This window comes from Solanum lycopersicum, chromosome 11 (genome assembly GCF_036512215.1).
Source record: "Solanum lycopersicum chromosome 11, SLM_r2.1".
Classification (NCBI taxonomy): Eukaryota; Viridiplantae; Streptophyta; class Magnoliopsida; order Solanales; family Solanaceae; genus Solanum; species Solanum lycopersicum.
The window spans coordinates 26,701,825-26,719,080 of NC_090810.1; positions in this window are offsets into that span (position 1 = coordinate 26,701,825).

The window sequence follows — 17,256 nt, forward strand, 5'->3', positions numbered from 1 at the left end:
AGATGGGACAGGGCCCCACCATACCCATAGACGAGCAAAAGACTACACAAAAGTTATGTACCAAAACGACTGGGCTCCGGAATAGTGGAGCTCTCCCAATCAGCAGAGTAGATATCCTAGGCGGGAGGATAACCGAACTGTGCATCTACACCTGCGGGCATGAAACGCAGCCCCCCGAGGAAAGGGGGGTCAGTACGGACAATGTACTGAGTATGTAAAGCATAAGGTAAAGATGACAGGATACCAATATGGCAAGTCGAAACAAAATATCGCTACACATATACCCTTTTAAGTGAAAATCATGCATATATTTAACATTTAAGGTGCACAGCTTCCCTAGTAAAGGGCTCGGCAAAATAATCATCACTTCATCTCCGTCATCATCATCATCATAACCATCCTCATCACTAATCATATATATAATATACATACCCGGCCCTCTAGTGAGGAACTCGGTGACATATGCAAGAAACTCCGCACGAACATTACCCGGCTCGGGACTCGGTGAAATGATAAATGACTCTATGCACGAGCAGAATATTATGAGCAACCATATGCAATTAAAATCATTTCTTATAACTCAATAGAACAATCAACGTGAACCAGCAAGGAGTATTACCAAAAATTAATGTTTTATCAAGATTATGAACCTTTAAAAGGATATGGAAACGTAAAATCTCAATGACTCTAAGAAGCACTACCATAGATATTAGAGATCATCATAGCCTTAGACATAGCCGATATATAGAGGAATAATTGTGGAAGCAAGAATATACGTCACCTAGAGGTAAGTATCAAATCTGTCAAACAAAGAAAGAAGGGACAGCGTTACATACCGTATAATCGAGCCGCACGTCCAATATTTACTGCTCAAGCTATTAATCTATAACAAGCAACAATCGTGCCGCAATTAGATAAACATCGTGCTTTACTTTCTTGTAAGCTAGCTAATAATCTAACGAAAATTCGGCAGCACTTCCCCTATTTTCCTTACTTCGTCCCAATCCGACAACAATCCAAATTATCCACAGCAATACCAATAACACATATAACCCAAAGAATCATATTAAACAGCCCCCTCCCCAAAACAGTTCCGTCTCGGCAACCATAGCAGCAAAGCAACGACACACCGAGCGATAACTCATTTTATAATTCGCAACACATCTACCTTATCGTATTCATCCTTTGGAGTATATACTCATAATCACATTCAACATATACATAATGCCAAAACAGAATTTTCCTGCAGTTTGCTTTAATCAAAACAGCCCAAGCACCAACACGAAACCACTAATAATCCGATTATGGTTTCCGTTCATACTTAGCACATTCAATAACTAAAACAAACTTCCTAAGCTACTGGTCACGCCCCCTTCTTAAAATTAATGGATAATTAACAAGGGTATTCTAAAGAATTAACACACCAAACAAGGACATTACTAAACAAATTATTTGCAGCTGCTGGCCAAGAGTTGCAGGGTTGGTTTCTCCATTTCCATGGCTGCCTAAGACAAGTGGTGAAGAAGAATATGATATGCAGCAATGCATTTCACCACTTTATTTAGCATGGAGTGGATTTATCCACCTCATTTAATAGTATGAAGTGGAGGCAGCCCCCCTCTACACCTGTCCACTAAGGCCAGCCCACAATCTGATCCCTTTTTATTTTTGCCTTGAGTGGTGGGGCCCACTGGATTAAATTAATCCTAATCAGCCACCAATTATGAGTGGTGGGGCCCATTGGATTAAATCAATCCAAATTAGCCACTAATTAATCCCTCACTTAAAGTTAATGGCACTTACATTAGCCAACTCATACTTAATATCACATTTGGAAATAACAGCCTTGCCTAATATTTCTTTACGTCTTCTAGATCACGATGCGCACTACGTATAAAAAAAATACGAGGCATAACTTTCTTCCCCCCTTAGGAACATTCGTCCTCGAATGTTAAGTTAGCGTCTTGCAAAAACAAATTTCAGCGAGGTCTCTCTAAAAGTTATACCTATCAACCTGCATTCCGTAACTTACAGATGCCTCACAGCTACATAATCTCATTATCTATCAATATAGTCAAGCTAGAAATTGAATTACCTGCAGGTACGGGGAACAAGTAAGGATACTTATTCTTCATTTCGTCTTCCGCTTCCCAAGTCATCTCCTCCCTATGGTTATTTTGCCACAACACTTTGACGGAAGCCACATCCTTAGTACGTAACCTTCTAACCTGACGATCAAGTATAGCCACGGGTTTCTCCTCATATGACAACTCCTCTGTTACCTGCATATAATCTGCAGGGAATACTCTAGAAGGATCACCAATACATTTACGTAGCATCGATACATGGAAGACTGAATGTACCGCCTCCAAATCAGATGGTAGATCAAACTCATAGGCAACCTTGCCTATCCTACGAACAATCTGATAAGGCCCAATGTATCTCAGACTGAGCTTCCCCTTCCTGCTGAATCTCATCACACCCCTCATGGGTGATACCTTCAGGAATACCCAGTCACCAATCTGAAACTCCAAATCTCGACGCCGATTATCTGCATATGACTTCTGTCGACTCTGGGCTGCTAATAATCTTTCTTGAATAAGCTTCACCTTGTCAACAGCTTGCTGAATCACATCTGGGCCTATTAACTTAGTCTCGCCAATATCAAACCAACCAATAGGTGATCTGCACTTCCTCCCATATAAGGCCTCGTACGGTGCCATCTGGATACTAGAATGGTAGCTATTATTATAGGCAAACTCAATGAGCGGCAAGTGGTCATCCCAGCTGCCTTTGAAGTCAATAATACAGGCTCGCAACATATCTTCTAGTGTCTGAATAGTATGCTCAGCCTGCCCATCAGTCTGAGGGTGAAATGCTGTGCTAAGGTTCACCTGTGTTCCCAATCCCTTCTGAAACGATCTCCAAAAGTTGGCTGTAAATTGAGCTCCTCTGTCTGATATAATGGACGTGGGAACCCCATGAAGTCTCACTATCTCCCTGACATATAACCTCGCATAATCTTCAGCAGAATAAGTAGTCCTGACTGGAAGAAAATGGGACGATTTCGTCAGCCTATCTACAATAACCCATATAGAGTCATACTTCCGTTGAGTGCGAGGTAATCCTGTAATGAAGTCCATATTAATAATCTCCCATTTCCAAGTCGGGATCTCTATGTCCTGTAATAATCCACCAGGCTTTTGATGTTCGATCTTGACTTGTTGACAATTCGGGCACTGAGCAACAAACTCCGCTATGTCCCTTTTCAAGCCATCCCACCAATATAAGCATCTGAGGTCATGATACATTTTTGTTGACCCTGGGTGAATAGAATAACGAGCAGAGTGTGCCTCTCCCATAAACTGCCGTCGTAGCCCTGCAGTATCGGGTACACACAATCTGCCTTCATATCGTAACACTCCGTCAGGTGTAACCTTAAATGGGGTCTTTTCCTTTTGAAGAGCTGCATCTCTATACTGTGCCAGAATAGGGTCCTTGTATTGGTGTCTCTTTACCTCATCTATGATTGAGGACTCAGAACCTCTCGAATAGAAACTCCACTATCTTCCGAATTAGCTAGACGGACTCCAAGGCTGGATAGCCGCTGAATCTCCCAAACCATATCCCTCCTTTCTGGTTGTACATCTGTCAAGCTACCCATGGACTTACGGCTAAGAGCATCTGCTACAACATTCGCTTTCCCCGGATGATATAAAATATCAATATCATAATCCTTTAGCAACTCTAACCACCGCCTCTGTCGTAAGTTCAGCTCCTTCTGTTTAAAGATATATTGGAGACTCTTATGATCTGTATAGATGTCCACATGGACACCATATAAATAATGTCTCCATATCTTCAAGGCATGAACCACGATCGCTAACTCCAGATCGTGAGTAGGATAGTTTTTTTCATGCTTCCTAAGTTGTCGGGAGGCATAGGCTATAACTTTGCCATGATGCATCAATACACATCCTAGCCCAACACCCGAAGCATCACAATAAATAACATAGCCGTCTGGTCCCTCCGGAAGAGTTAGGACTGGAGCTGTAGTCAATTTGTCTTTCAATAGCTGGAAGCTTCGCTCACAAGCATCTGTCCACTGGAACTTGGCTGCCTTTTGAGTTAGCCTTGTCAAAGGCGCTGAAATTGAGGCAAACTTTTCTACGAATCTCCTGTAATATCCTGCTAACCCCAGAAATCTGCGTACCTCAGTAGGTGTCGTAGGTCTGGGCCAAGTCTTTACTGCCTCAATCTTCTGCGTGTCTACCCGAATACCATCAGCTCCAATAATATGCCCCAAGAATGCCACTGAAGTCAACCAGAACTCGCACTTAGAAAATTTAGCATACATTTTCTGGTGCTGAAGCACCCTAAGTACCGTCCTTAAATGATCTGCATGCTCCTCTTCTGAACGTGAATAGACCAGAATATCGTCTATAAATATAATAACAAACATATCAAGGAATGGTTTAAATACTCGATTCATTAAATCCATGAACACCGTTGGAGCATTAGTCAGCCCAAAAGACAGCACTCTAAACTCATAATGCCCATATCAGGTCCGGAATGCCGTCTTTGGAATATCTGCCTCCCTTACCTGCACCTGATGATAACCTGACCGCAAGTCTATCTTTTGAAAAACACTTTGCACCCTGCAACTGGTCAAATAGATCGTCAATCCTTGGGAGGGGATACCTGTTCTTTATTGTTACTTTGTTCAACTGCCTATAATCAATGCACATCCGTAGCGACCCATCCTTCTTCCTCACAAACAATACCGGTGCTCCCCAAGGTGACGTACTAGGCCTGATGAAGCCCTTTTCTTGCAAATCCCTCAATTGCTCTTTCAATTCTTTCAAATCAGCAGGTGCCATTCTATAAGGAGGTATAGATATAGGCTGGGTATCTGGCTGTACATCTATAGTAAACTCAATCACCCGTTCTGGAGGAAGGCCTGGAAGTTCCTCGGGGAATACATCGGGAAATTCATTAACTACCGGGACTGATTGAAGAGTTGGTGCCTCTGCCTTTATGTCATGCACCCGAATCAGATGGTAAATATAGCCTTTTCTAACCATCTTCCCGGCCTTGAGGTATGAAATGAACTTACCTTTCGGTGATACTGTAGTTCCCTTCCACTCTATAATCGTTTCCCCTGGAAATTGAAATCGAACTATCTTTCCTCTGCAATCAACATTAGCATAACAAGAAGCCAACCAATCCATGCCCATGATAATATCAAACTCAATCATATTTAACTCTATTAGATCTGCTATTGTACGACGACTATATATAACTACTGAACAATTCCTATATACTCGTGTAGCTATGACAAAATCTCCTACAGGTGTAGCTACCTCAAATGATTCTATCAACTCAGACTCTATTCTGATCCTACTAGCAACAAAGGGAGATATATATGATAAAGTGGAACCTGGGTCTATCAATGCATACACACTTCGGGAGAATAGTGATAATATACCTGTGATCACATTAGGTGACGCCTCCTGATCTTGCCTATTAGTCAAAGCATATATACGGTTTGAGGGACCGCTAGAACTGGAAGCTCCACCACGTCCTCTACCACGGCCTGTTGGAGCCTGAATACCCTGCCCCGTAGGGCGCATAGCCACAGAAGAAGATGAACCAGCAACGGACCCTGTAGGCTGTGCCATACCACCTGCACTACCTCTAAGGTGACACTCCCTCATAGTATGGCCCTGACGGCCGCAAGAAAAACACGCACCTGTAGCCCAACGACATTCCCCAGGATGGGACTTACCACAACGAGAACACCGAGGCAAAGGTGGCCTCGACTGGCTCAAACCCCGGCCCATCTGTGACCCTGACGCCCTAGAGCTCTGACCAGCTTCCGAATATCCCATACGATCGAACCCCCTACCCATGAAACGTGGGGGTGCACTCTGTGCTGGCTGGGAAGAAAATCTAACATGCTGTTGAGACTGCCCGCTTTGAAACTCGTCAGGATAACCTGCTGATCTAGCCCTCTTATGTTGGCCTCTATTATAATCTCTATCTGGCTCACGTCCCCGGTGCCGATCCTCTACCCCCTGTGCATATGCCTGCACCCGAGCAATGTCCATACCTGGCTGAAGAGTCAGTGCCATACAACCGTCAATCAGATAACGATCCAATCCCATCACATAACGATGTACCCTGTCTGCCATATCAGCCACAATAGTAGGCGCATGCCTAGCCAATGAATCAAACTCGAGGCTATACTCTCGAACGCTCCTGCCATTTTGCTTCAAACGCAAGAATCTATCGACTCTAGCTCGCTTCATCTCTGGAGGCAGGAAGTGGCCCTGGAAAGCCTCCACAAATTCATCCCATACCACTGCAGGAGCACCCTCACCCCTAGATTACTCCCAAGACTCATACCAATTAATAGCTACATCCCGCAAACGATACGTAGCCAACTCAACAGACTCGATCTCCGAAGCCTTGATTATCCTCAATGTACGCTGCATCTGACGAATAAACTCTTGCGGATCATCCTGGGGCCTTGACCCAAAGACCTCTGGAGGATTACAACTTAAGAAGTCACGAGCCCTTAAACTATTAGATCTGTCCGCATGATCAACTCCTAGTCCATGCCTGCGAGCCTGATCTGCCACTAATCTAGTCAGCAATTGAACCGCATCTCTCATGGACCTATCCTCCGCCCTTGACTGAGGAGCTGGAGGTTCAGATGTTGGGGCCTCGGGGGCTGGTGGTGTCCCCCGAACTGGAGCTGCTGCTGCTCTAAGCTCTTCTGGTGGTGGGGGTGTAGCAGAGCTCTCCGACTGGAGCATCATACCAGGCATAGACTGGGCACGGGCCCTAGTAACTCACCGGGTCTGACTAGTACCTTCTGCTACCGATTTTCCCTTCTGGGCGGCTGTCGCTTTCTTTGGAGGCATAGCTGAAAACACACGGATTCGTTAGAGAGGAGTTATCCTGTTAATATAGCTCTATTGCACGATCTAGAATAAGAAGAAAGAATGACATCCTAAATGTCCTGTAGCTTCCTGTTTATAGATGTGGTGCACAACACACCGATAAACAAGACTCTACTAGACACGGTTTGTAGACACTTCTGAGGAAGAACCGCTCTGATACCACTCTTTGTCACGACCCAACCCGATGGGCCGTGACTAGTGCCCGTTTTGGACACCCACATACAAACCTGCTAAGTATAACCAACTGAAACTAAGACAATATGGAATTTAATCAAATCAAGCCAACCCCAACGTCATATATATATATAAGAGGACCTGTCTCATAAGGAGTCATAACCATTCAACCATAACAGCATACGCGAGCCGACAAGGCCGCCACTATTCAAAGCATAATAACATACGTATGCCGACAAGGCTGCCACTACACAATACACAATGATGTACGCAGCCGACAAGGCTGCCCTTGTACAAGCGGACATCCCAAACAAACCATGTCCAGACCATTATCCAAAACATATATATACAACCCACATAATGTCCACAGACCTCTAAGAATACATTAGTGAAACTCGACGGGACAGGGCCCCGCCATACCCATAGACGAGCAAAAGAATACACAAAAGTTATGTACCAAAATGACTGGGCTCCGGAACAGTGGAGCTCTCCCAATCAGCAGAGTAGATATCCTAGGCGGGAGGATCACCGAACTGTGCGTCTACACCTGCGGGCATGAAACGCAGCCCCCCAAGGAAAGGGGGGTCAGTACGGACAATGTACTGAGTATGTAAAGCATAAGGTAAAGATGACAGGATACCAATATGGAAAGTCGAAACAAAATATCGCTACACATATACCCTTTTAAGTGAAAATCATGCATATATTTAACATTTAAGGTGCCCAGCTTCCCTAGTAAGGGGCTCGGCAAAAATAATCATCACTTCATCTCCGTCATCATCATCATCATAACCATCCTCATCACCAATCATATATATAATATACATACCCGGCCCTCTAGTGAGGAACTCGGTGACATATGCAAGAAACTCCGCACGAATATTACCCGGCCCGGGACTCGGTGAAATGATAAATGACTCTATGCACGAGCAGAATATTATGAGCAACCATATGCAATTAAAATCATTTCTTATAACTCAATAGAACAATCAACGTGAACCAGCAAGGAGTATTACCAAAGATTAATGTTTTATCAAGATTATGAACCTTTAATACGATATGGAAACGTAAAATCTCAATGACTCTAAGAAGCACTACCATAGATATTAGAGATCATCATAGCCTTAGACATAGCTGATATATAGAGGAATAATTGTGGAAGCAAGAATATACGTCACCTAGACGCTCTAGAGGTAAGTATCAAATCTGTCCGTTATTCGCTTATTTTTAAAAGTCATGCCAAACAAAGAAAGAAGGGACAACATTACATAGCGTATAATCGAGCCGCACATCCAATATTTACTGCTCAAGCTATTAATCAATAACAAGCAACAATCGTGCCGCAATTAGATAAACATCGTGCTTTACTTTCTTGTAAGCTAGCTAATAATCTAACGAATATTCGGCAGCACTTCCCCTATTTTCCTTACTTCGTCCCAATCCGTCAACAATCCAAATTATCCACAGCAATACCAATAACACATATAACCAAAAGAATCATATTAAACAGCCCCCTCCCCAAAACAGTTCCGTCTCGGCAACCATAGCAGCGAAGCAACAACACACCGAGCGATAACTCGTTTTATAATTCGCAACACATCTACCTTATCGTATTCATCCTTTAGAGTATATACTCATAATCACATTCAACATATACATAATGCCAAAACAGAATTTTCCTGCAGTTTGCTTTAATCAAAACAGCCCAAGCACCAACACAAAACCACTAATAATCCGATTATGGTTTCCGTTCATACTTTGCACATTCAATAACTAAAACAAACTTCGTAAGCTACTGGTCACGCCCCCTTCTTAAAATTAATGAATAATTAACAAGGGTATTCTAAAGAATTAACACACCAAACAAGGACATTACTAACCAAATTATTTGCAGCTGCTGGCCAAGAGTTGCAGGGTTGGTTTCTCCATTTCCATGGCTGCCTAAGACAAGTGGTGAAGAAGAAGATGATATGCAGCAATGCATTTCACCACTTTATTTAGCATGTAGTGGATTTCTCCAATTTAATAGTATGAAGTGGAGGCAGGCCCCCTCTACACCTGTCCACTAAGGCCAGCCCACAATCTGATCCCTTTTTATTTTTGCCTTGAGTGGTGGGGCCCACTGGATTAAATTAATCCTAATCAGCCACCAATTATGAGTGGTGGGGCCCATTGGATTAAATCAATCCAAATTAGCCACTAATTAATCCCTCACTTAAAGTTAATGACACTTACATTAGCCAACTCATACTTAATATCACATTTGGAAATAACATCCTTGCCTAATATTTCTTTACGTCTTCTAGATCAGGATGCGCACTACGTATAAAAAAAATACGAGGCATAACACTAAAGGCCCGGGAGCACCAACTTTTCACCTATTCTTACTATGCATATAACTATAACAATTGTGAAGAGTTCACATAGGATGCAGTAATACCCACCAACATATCTCAAAAGTTATATACAAGACTTGGTCGTTGAGGCCACAACTCTTTAAGGCACAACTCAATTATGTACATACATCTACAAAGTCTTTAAGAAGATAGAAGACCTATAGTAGGTTTGGACAGTCCCCGACTTATCCTAAACTACGATAGAATATCAAAAATAAATATGCCAAGGACTCAGTAACGCTCCGAATCAACCTGGAGCTCACCAATTTGGGCCATATATTATGAACTAGGTGACCACCTACTTGGCCTTAACTTGGGCCATTTAGGACTTAAGATTATTGGGCCTTGGCTATACATTTTCCATTTGTTCTTTTATTCAATTTGGGCCAGATTACTGCAAGTATTTTGTACACACTTGGCCCAATTAAATGGTAAAAAGTCTTAGTAGGTGATGCACGTACTTAATTTTCACTTGGGCTTTGCCCATAATGGGACAATTGGAAGATTTGTCTACTCGACTTTCTTCCATTTTTATTTTCCTTTAATAGGTTAGGCCTTCAAGTGAGTTCATTAATATAAGCCTAAATCTTGTCCATCAAACTTTGTCCCTTTAATTATATTATAGGTCAAGTAGGTGATGCAGATGTTAGCTTAATTAAACCAAGCAAGCAACTCTATTATTTTATTTCAATTTCTGAAAGTTAATCCCTTTCTTAAACTTAGCAATTAACTTTCAACTTTAAGCTCAATTACCACCTTACTATATTCACTTTAATACTTATCATCAGAGTTAACTTACAAAACACATGCTGAAACGTGCAAGGCATTACGTAACCTTCAAAGCTAGTTTAAACCAACACTAATCATATAACAAACATGATCCCTCTCCTACACTATAAGTCTATGTAAAGTATAACATCAAAAGAACTAGCATATACAGTATAGAGACCGTTACATAATCCTAACCCTAACACAGACCCTAATCCTGAACCATAAACCCTAAACTCTAAGTCAAAAATACAAAAATTCAGACATTAAATACTAGACCATAGATTTTAAACATCAAATCCTAAACCATAAATCCTGAAACATAAAAAAACCTAAACCCTAACATTAACCCAAACCCTAACCCTCACCCTAATCCATTAACCTTAAACTCCATGCCCAAAATACCAAAACCAAAACATTAAATACTAACTGTAGATTTTAAAACAAAATAATAAACCCCAAAACAACTAACCTAAAAACCTAAACCCTAGCCCTAACCCTATCCCTAATACGAACCCTAAACCTCACCAAATCTTAAATTTAAACCTAACTCTAAACCATAAAGTCAAAGTCCAAAATACCCAACAACCTAACATTAAACACTAAACCATAAATATTAAAATTCAAATCCTTAACCCTAAACTCTAAAACCTAAGAAACAAACTAAACCCTAACCCTAACCTACCATAAACCCTAAACCTAAACCCATAATAAATAAACCTAAACATTAAACACTAAACCATTGATATTATACCTAAAATCTAAAACCCTTTGCCCAAAATATTAAAAAATACCAAAACCCTAACCCTAACCTTAACCTTAACCCTAACCCTAACGCTAACCTTAATCTTAACTCTAATCCTAAACCATAAACCCAAAATTTTAAGCCCAAAATACAAAAACCCAAACATTAAATACTAAATGATAGCTTTAAACATTAAATTCTAAACCCTGAACCGTAAAACCTAATAAAACCTACACCGTAAATATTATCCTAACCCCAACTCTAAACCCTAAGTCCAAAACTAAAAACCCTAAGTCCAAATATTATACCCAAACATCAAACACTAAACCATATGTTTTAATCCTAAAATCCTAAACCATATACCGTAAAACTTAAAAAAAATCTAACCCCTAACCATAATCTTAGCCCCTACTCTAGCCCTGAATCATTCACCTAAAACCCCACACCCAAAATAACATGACCCAAACATTAATCACTAAACCATAGATTTTTTTTAAAAAAATCTAAACCCCAAAACCTAAAACCTTGAAAAACACTAAACCCTAACCCTAACCCTAACTCTATCCCTAACCCTAACCCTTGTTTAATCTTGACCGTAGCCCAAAATACCAAATCCCTAACATTAAACACTAATCAATATATATAAGAATGTAAATCGTTAAGCCAAAACCCTAAACCTAAAAACCACGTAAACACTAACTGTACCCCTAACTGTAACATTAATCCTAAATCTAACCCTACCATAAACCCTAACGCCAAGCCCAAAATACGAAACTAAAACATTAAACACGAAACTATTGATTTAAAACCTCAAATGCTAAAACCTAAATCTAAAAACCTAAAAAAATAAAACCCTAACCTTAACATTAACCCTAACCCAAAACTATTAACTCTAACCGCAAGCTGAAAATACCAAAACCCAAACAATAAATACAAAACCATAGATTTAAACAAAAAAACCTAAACTCTAAAACAAAAAACCAAAAAAACCCTAAACCTTAGCCGTAACCGTATCCTTAACATGAACCCTAACCCTAACAAAATCTCTAAACTTCCCTAAACCCTAATCCTATTAAAATCCTTAACCTTTCCTACACTCTAAACCCTAAAACGAAAGCCCAATATACATAAAGCCTAACATTAAACACTAAACCACAGATATTGCAAATCAGATGCTTAACTCCAAACTCTAAAACATAAAAAAAAACTAAACCCTAACCGTAACATTACCTCTAACCCCAACAATACCATATACCCTAAACCCCAAGCCATACAAAAACCCATACATTAAAACTCCATTGATATTAAACCTCAAATCCTAAACCCTAAACAAAAACAATTTGAAACCCCAAACCCTAACCCTAACCCTCACCCCGACCTTAACCCTAAACCTAACCCAAACCTCAACCCAAGCCCTAATAATAACCATAAAACCTGATTTTCTCTCTCTTTAGATGCTCCACCTACTGCTACAATGGCTACAAAAATTCTAGAAACACATGCCACTATGCTAGCACCCCCAATATGTCACCACTCAAAGATCAATCTCAGCACGCCTACTAATGTCACACTCAAAGATCAATCTCAGCACGCCTACTAATGGCAGGTCAAACAAGCGATAAAAACTCCAATTTTGGAAAAGGATTTCGATGAAGATTGAGAAAATATTTTCCAAGGAATTTCTTAATGGAATCATGAAGAAAAGATAATGGAAATGAATACGCTGCATTAAAATCTATCACATATCCAAAAATCAGCCGATTCCACTGTGGTAATCAGTCGGAATCAAGAGGATTAGATTGAAGGAGTCACAATGGAGTCGCCTGAGTCGAATATGTATTTTTGATCAACTTCTAGTCAAATTCTTAAGGATTCAACCATGGGGTTTGTTCCCCCAACGATGAGGTCCATCCCACTTCAATCTCAGGTGAAATTACTGGAGGAAGCGCCACCGGAGAGAACTTCAGTGAAGAGAGTACTAGAATCATCGAAACTCATGGAATACTTTGAATGAGAATGATTCTCAGGCCAAGAACATCCATCTACTAGATTATTCCACTTACTCCAAAAAATAAATCAACAACAACAATATCTTAACACAATCCATCGATCCTTATTCTATATTACAAAAAGAAAAGCACGAAAGTGAAGGGGAGAAATATGGTTCTGATTGAAAGGCCAAGAAAAACACCACTTGGTGGCTTCTTAGTCAACCGAAGCAACAAGAATTGGAGAAGAAAACAAAACAGAACAGGAGGAAAATTTGATCGAGCAGTAGGGCACTAACAGGAACACTATGAGGATGCACCCAACAACCTCAACAAATGACACACAATCATCAAAATATTCCTTTTGTTTAGAAGGTTATTAATCCGATATAACTCCTTCCTTTAATGCAGGTAACTCGCAAATCACACCTCACTAGGAGTACAAATGTGAGGAACATGGAAATGTACAACTAGAAAGGGAAGAACACTCAAGTAAAAAACTTGATCAACCAGGCAAAGAGTTGCAATAGGGAGGAAACGAACAAAGGGCTGCTGGAAGCTGCTAGCATGTCTCAGAACAGGTTTGAGGAAGTGTTACCAAGCATGTTCGAGGGAATGTTGCTAAGAAAAATGATCAATCCAATCACACTTACAATCGAAGAGGAGTCAACTCATCAAATAAAATCAACCAAGCAAGTGTGGAGTACCATAATAACTTCCCAAAAATATCCAATAACTACTCCAGGTATGAGCCTAACACTCAAGATGATAGAAGTAATAAGAAGGGAACTAATGTTTTTCAGGTTACTGCTAGAAGTCCTAACAACAAACAACATGTTTAGAATCCTAACAACAATGCTAAAAATTAAAACAATTCTAAACCTGCAGCATATACTGTGGTGTAATCTTTTGATGCAAGGTTGAGATACAATCAATCCAAAAATGAAATTCCTATTGTCTTAAAAGATCCAATACATACGACTAGACAGGGATTTTTGGCTTTGTTACTTGATGAGGATCACTATTATGTGAAATTGGCTGAGGTGTGAAAATACACACTTTTGGGCAAGTTTACTAATACGATGCCTAAAATGGAATTGGTGAGAAAAAACTTTATTTTCCAAACTCAATTCACAGGAAGTGTGAAGATCACATATTTTAATGCAAGACATGTTTGTATTGACCTTGATAATGAGTTTGACTACCAAACAGTTTTGACGAAGATTAGAATGAATATTGAAGGGCAACTGATGAGATTACAAACATGGACCCCTGATTTTACCTCGAAAGAGAAAACTCCCATTGCTCTCATTTGGGTGGCTATCCTTGGCTTACCTTGGCATTGTTATAACAAAGTGCTACTAGCAAATATTTTGGAGTGAATTGGGAGGTGTTATTCCTAGATTCACCATCCTCCCAAAGAACTAGAGGTAGCACTTTAAGGGTAAAAGTTCAAGTGGACCTTACAAAAACTAGACCCAATTATGTTTGGCTGGGATTTAAGAATTCAAACCCCAATGAAGGAAGATAGTTATAGGTTGAATATGAAGGTATTCCTAACTCTTGCATATACTTCAAACACCAAGAACACATGGAAGAGGACTGTACAATGAAGTGAAGGAATGAGGAGTTAAAGAACAAGAAGGAGCACTAAATTGAATAAAATAACAAGGAACAAGGAAATCACTGAAAATCAAATGAGCTTGAAAAGAGTACTCATAAGGCTACAACAAAGTCATTATCAATTAAACAATCAGCAAAAGGGAGAAGCTGGAGAAGAGGAAGCACAAAATCTATCAAAGAATTAGATAACACACCAACAACAAGGGAATCATACCTTTAATCAAAAGGAATAGGGCCAGCAAGCAGAATTACAGGAAGCAATTAGGAACAAACAATCTGTAAAGCTGTTTGGAGACCTGTCTCACCTCAAAAGCAAAGAATCAATGGCAGCCAAAAACAAACACAGGAAACAACAAGTATACCTAACTTTCAAACTTCAAATTAATTTTCTAATCTTGAAATGCAGGAACAATAGGAGACATGCCAAACAGGGGTTGGAAGTATCAGGGAGACAGCAGACAAGACAAACCAATCAAAAAAGGGGACTACTAATAGCCCAACTGTTAGGAACAACCTTAACACACACATGGAACAAAACCAACAACATGAAACTGTCACTAAGAAGAAAAGCACAGATATTGACTCAATGCTCCCATGTCCCAATTCCCCCAACTTTACTAGTGTTGATGATGGTTTTACTGAAGAATTTGTTAGAGGTATGGATGGGGGGTGTCAATAGAAAACCACTAATCTGCAGGATGGATTTACCAAAGGGCGTTGGTTGCCTCATGTTCTTCATGAAGGGTTGGTTGATCATAGGACAGACTTTAGAGCCCTTGATAATTCTGGGACAGGCAGCAACAAAAGGAAAAAAATATATCAAACAACAAATGCAGATAAGAGATAACAGGTCACAAGATTCTGAAAATAATAAGGAAAAGCAGCATGCTGAAAAAGAGGAAAATAAAAATATAGGGAAATAAGTTTCTACTTGTACTCCGGAAAGCACTCCCAAGCGCAAAAATAAGCCCAGCAAACAGAAAAGGAACACTGCTAAAAGGAGACATAAAAAGCAGAAAATCAATGACAGTGAACAAGGACAAGAAAAGAGGTAGGAATCATGAAAAAAGTTTTATTATGGTTTATGATAATCATGGATTAGATATCCTCCCCCTTCAGGCTCAATATATGACTCCACCACCATCTGTACCACTAGACGAGAGACAACAGATATGTAAGCTGAATAAGCTGTGGATAATTCGGAAGATGAAATTGATGGGAATAATCACTCTTTAGAAGAGTTTGATGAGAATGATGAAACCAGTGAGGCCATTATTAAGGCCTTTAGTCCTTAGAATGATCTGGCCCTAGAGGAAGACATCCAACAAGTAACACAAAGTCAATGTATATATCCAAGGGGTTTCCACCATGACAAATTTCACTACAAGAAATAAGATGTCAATACTGTCATTGATGGGAGACCTAATACTAGACCATTTTCCTAGATCTTCACACTGATTAGAAAAATCATATGAAATGTGAGAGGGATCAACAGTCAAGGGGTGTTGGAGACTCTCAAGATGCTCAAGAAGATTCACCATTTATTTGTTATCACTATTTTGGAACTGTTCTCTAATAGTGTGCATGTTCAAAGTTTTAAGGTCCATTTAAACATCATAAATGTTAGTAGTAATTGTAATGGTAAAGTTAGGGTTTTCTGGAGTAGTGATATTGAGTGTAATATTCTTGATGAAGATGATCAACAAATCACTTGCAACATGAAACACAATAAATTACAATATCAATTTAGTAGTACATTTGTTTATGCTAAATGAAAAGATCATATCAGCAGACCTCTTTTGGGACAAAATGCTACGGCAAGCCTCTATGAATGACAATCCTTGGTTTACTGTAGGTGATTTCAATGTTATAAGTTCCGTGGAAAAAAACATGGAGGGTTTCCTTATAACATGAGGAAAAGTATAGATTTTATAGCTGTCATTGAAGCCTGTGGCCTTTTGGACATTGTCTTTAGTGGTCATCAATTCACTTGGTCTAACAAAGAGGGGTATCAATCACAGAATTGGGAAGAGGCTTGACAGGGCTATGGTAAATGATTCATGGTTGTAAAGATTCCTCAAACAACTATAACTCACTTGTGCACAACTGGGTCTGATCATTGTCCTCTTCTTATGGAAATGGTTTCCACAACAACTGATCATATCAACTACTTCAGATTTCTAAATTGTTTGGTTGACAACCCTCATTTCATGGAAACTGTTAAAAAACATGATGGGAGAAGGATGTGACAGGTACTGGTATTTGGAGATTTCACCAAAAAATGTAGAGGCTGTAAAACACTCTTAGTGTTTGGTCTAAGAAAGAATTTGGTGATATTTTCCAAAAGGTTAGGATGTAAGAGGAACAAGTGCACAAAGCTGAAGAAAACTACATCCTAACCAAAGTAAATCAAATATAAGTATCCTTCAATAAATTAATGCAAAGTACATAAAGTTTCTCAAGTTTGAAGACACTATTTTTAAACAAAAACCCCATCTTCAATGGTTCAAAGAGGGTGATACTACCTCTATGTATTTCCATATATGTGATTAGGGGAAGAAGGAGGAAGTTATTTATTCATAAAGTTGTCAATG